Below are 4,377 nucleotides of genomic sequence, written 5' to 3'. Positions count from 1 at the left end.
GTCGGGTGCTGGGGGGGGCCGGGGGGGGCCACGGGTGCGGGGGGGGGCCGGGGTTGGTTCCGGGGGGGCCCTCGCGGGAAAGTCGCCTTCGGGGTACTCGGAGCCCCGACCCTCCTCCTCCTCGCTGGGAGGCCGGCGTCCGCGGCATGCTGCCACCATCACACGGCTGGGGGGGGGGGGGCCCAAAAATTAGGGGACCCCCCCCCCCCCCCCCCAAAACACCGGCAGGCTCGCACACGCGTGTGAGCGCTCGCACGCGCACGTGTAACGCCGGGCTGGGGTGGGAGGAGACCCCCCCCCTGAACACCCTTGACCCCCCCTGAACACCCCTGACCCCCCCCCAATGAGCCTTGACCCCCCCCCAATGAGCCTTGACCCCCCCCAAAAAAAAACCCTGACCCCCCCCAAACACCAGCAGGCTCGCACACGCGTGTGAGCGCTCGCACACGTACGTGTAACACTGCACTAGGGTGGGAAGAGACCCCCCCTGAAGACCCTTGACCCCCCCAAAATGACCCTTGACCCCCCCCGAACACCCCTGACACCCCCCCAAAAGCCCTGACCCCCCCCCCAAACACCAGCAGGCTCGCACACGCGTGTGAGCGCTCGCACACATACGTGTAATGCCACACTGGGGTGGGAAGAGACCCCCCCCCTAAAGACCCCTGACCCCCCCCAAATGACTCTTGACCCCCCCTGAACACCCCTGACCCCCCCAAAAAAAATCCTGACCCCCCCCCAAAAACCCTGACCCCCCCCAAACACCAGCAGGCTCGCACACGCGTGTGAGCGCTCGCACACGCACGTGTAACGCCGGGCTGGGGTGGGAAGAGACCCCCCCCTGAACACACTTGAAGCCCCCAATGACCTTTGACCCCCCCCGAACACCCCTGACCCCCCCCCCGAAAAGCCCTGACCCCCCCCAAACACCAGCAGGCTCGCACACGCGTGTGAGCGCTTGCACACATACGTGTAACGCCACACTGGGGTGGGAAGAGACCCCCCTCCTAAAGACCCCTGACCCCCCCAAAATGACTCTTGACCCCCCCTGAACACCGCTGACCCCCCCCAAAAAAAATCCTGGCCCCCCCCCCTCCAAAAACCCTGACCCCCTCCAAACACCAGCAGGCTCGCACACGCGTGTGAGCGCTCACACACGCACATGTAACGCTGGGCTGGGGTGGGAAGAGACCCCCCCTGAACACACTTGACCCCCCCCAATGACCTTTGACCCCCCCCGAACACCCCTGACCCCCCCCCGAAAAGCCCTGACCCCCCCCAAACACCAGCAGGCTCGCACACGCGTGTGAGCGCTCGCTCATGCACGTGTAACACCAGGCTGGGGTGGGAAGAGACCCCCCCTGATCACCCCTGACGCCCCCCAAATGACCCTTGACCCCCCCTGAACACCCTTGACCCCCCCCCAAAAAAACCCTGACCCCCCCCAAACACCAGCAGGCTTGCACACGCGTGTGAGCGCTTGCACACGCACGTGTAACACTGGGCTGGGGTGGGAGGAGACCCCCCCTGAACACCCTTGACCCCCCCCCCAAATGACCCTTGCCCCCCCCTGAACACCCTTGACCCCCCCCCAAAAAACCCTGAACCCCCCCAAACACCAGCAGGCTTGCACACGCGTGTGAGCGCTTGCACACGCACGTGTAACACTGGGCTGGGGTGGGAGGAGACCCCCCCTGAACACCCTTGACCCCCCCCCCAAATGACCCTTGACCCCCCCCTGAACACCCCTGACCCCCCACAAAAAAAATCCTGACCCCCCCCCAAGCCTCTCACAGCACCCACACGCTTGCACACGCACTCACACGCTTGCACACGCACGTGCACGCACGGGACAGCGCGGGACGTGCAAGGATTTGTCGCACCGGCACGTGGCTGGGGACACCTGGGGGGGGTTGGGGGGGTGGTGACCCCCCCCCAGCACCCACCCCCTTGCACACGCGTGTGCAAACACGCGGCGGCACGTGCATCCGAGTTTGCACCAACACACGGCTGGGGGAGGGGCAGGATTGGGGTGGGGAGGGGCACCCCCCCCACCCCCCCCCACCCTCCCCGGCCCTTCGCACGCGCTCGTGCAAGCCCTCGCACGCCCTCGCACGCCGGTGCACACGCGCCGGCCCGGGTCTGGGTCGGGTTATTTTTAGCGGGCGGCGGGAATTGGGGCGCGTCCCGCGGGGGACACGGCGGCGGCGGCGGCGGCACGAGGACACGGGGACACGGGGACACGGGGACACACGCGCCGGGACACGGGGACACACGCGCCGGGACACGCCGGCCCCGCAGCGCAGCCGTGACATTGGGGGTCCTTGAACCAGATGGGGGGGCGGGGAGCACGCGTGTGCAAGCGTGTGCGCACGAGGAGTACATACGGGCACCGTGGGCACGCGTGTGCAAGCGTGTGTGTGCACTGTGAGCACGTGTGTGCAAGCATGTGTGTGCACAAGGAGTACATACGGGCACTGTGAGCACGCGTGTGCAAGCGTGTGTGTGCACGAGGAGTACATATGGGCACTAAGAGCACGTGTGTGCAAGCGTGTGTGGGCACAGGGAGCATGTGTGTGCCAGCGTGTGTGTGCACGAGGAGTACATACGGGCACTATGAGCACATGTGTGCAAGCGTGTGTGCACAAGGAGTATATACGGGCACTGTGAGCACGCGTGTGCAAGCATGTGTGTGCACGGGGAGCACGTGTGTGCAAGCGTGTGTGCACAAGGAGTACATACGGGCACTGTGAGCACGCGTGTGCAAGCGTGTGTGTGCACGAGGAGTACATATGGGCACTATGAGCACGTGTGTGCAAGCGTGTGTATGCACAGGGAGCGCGTGTGTGCAAGCGTGTGTGCACAAGGAGTACAAACGGGCACTGTGAGCATGCGTGTGCAAGCGTGTGTGTGCACGAGGAGTACATATGGGCACTGTGAGCACGCGTGTGCAAGCGTGTGTGCACAAGGAGTACATACGGGCACTGTGAGCACGCGTGTGCAAGCATGTGTGTGCACGAGGAGTACATATGGGCACTATGAGCACGTGTGTGCAAGCGTGTGTATGCACAGGGAGCGCGTGTGTGCAAGCGTGTGTGCACAGGGAGTACATACGGGCACTGTGAGCACGCGTGTGCAAGCATGTGTGTGCACGAGGAGTACATATGGGCACTATGAGCACGTGTGTGCAAGCGTGTGTATGCACAGGGAGCGCGTGTGTGCAAGCGTGTGTGCACGAGGAGTACAAACGGGCACTGTGAGCATGCGTGTGCAAGCGTGTGTGTGCACGAGGAGTACATATGGGCACTGTGAGCACGCGTGTGCAAGCGTGTGTGTGAACGGGCAGCAGGTGTGTGCACGGGGAGCACATATGGGCGCTGTAAGCACGCATGAGTAAGCATGCGTGTGCACAGGGAGCACGCATGTGCAAGCGTGTGTGCACGGGGAGTGGGTGTGGGGGACTGGGAGCACACGTGTGCAAGCGTGTGTGCACGAGGAGGATGTATGGGCACTGTGAGCACGTGTGTGTGTGCACGGGGAGCAGGTGTGGGCACGGGGAGCACGTGTGTGCAAGCGTGTGTGCACGGGGAGTACATGTGGGCACTGTGAACACGCGTGAGCAAGTGTGTGCGTGTGCACGGGGAGCGGGCGTGGGCACCAGGAGCGCGTGTGTGCAAAGGCGTGTGTGCACGAGGAGTACATATGGGCACCATGAGCGCGTGTGCGTGCACAGGGAGCACGCGTGTGCAAGCGTGTGTGCACGGAGAGCGCATGTGAAGAAGCGTGCGTGCACGGGGAGCGGGCGTGGGGCACCAGGAGCGCGCGCGTGCAAGCGTGTGTGTGCACGAGGAGTACATACGGGCACTGTGAGCGTGCGCGTGCAAGCGTGTGTGTGCACGAGGAGTACATACGGGCACTGTGAGCACGCGTGTGCAAGAGTGTGTGTGCAAGGGGAGCGGGCGTAGGCACCGGGAGCACGCGCGTGCAAGCGTGTGTACATGGGGAGAATGCGTGTGCAAGCGTGCACGCGAGCAGGGAGCAGACGTGCACAAGCGCGTGCACAGATGGGGAGCGCGTGCCCGCGAGCACGCCTGCGCACGAGGCTTCCGCTGGCGGGGGGAGCGCGCACGCGCGTGCGCGTGCACGGGGCCCGCGTGCGAGCGTGCCCAGGGCGACCCACGCGCAAGCCACGCGCGCGTGCAAACGTGCCAGAGAGGGGGGAATCGTGCGAGGGGGGCGGCGGGCGGCGGCGCGCACGGGGGATTTGCACACGCGTGCGCGGGGCGGCTGCAGACACACTCCCCACCCCCACCCCCGCTGCACGAGGGGCCCTCGTGCGACACGAGGAGGCCTCGTGCGACACGGGGAGCCCTCGTG

This window comes from Accipiter gentilis, chromosome 36 (assembly GCF_929443795.1).
Source record: "Accipiter gentilis chromosome 36, bAccGen1.1, whole genome shotgun sequence".
Taxonomy (NCBI): domain Eukaryota; kingdom Metazoa; phylum Chordata; class Aves; order Accipitriformes; family Accipitridae; genus Astur; species Astur gentilis.
Note: the sequence above shows the minus strand (reverse complement) of the source record.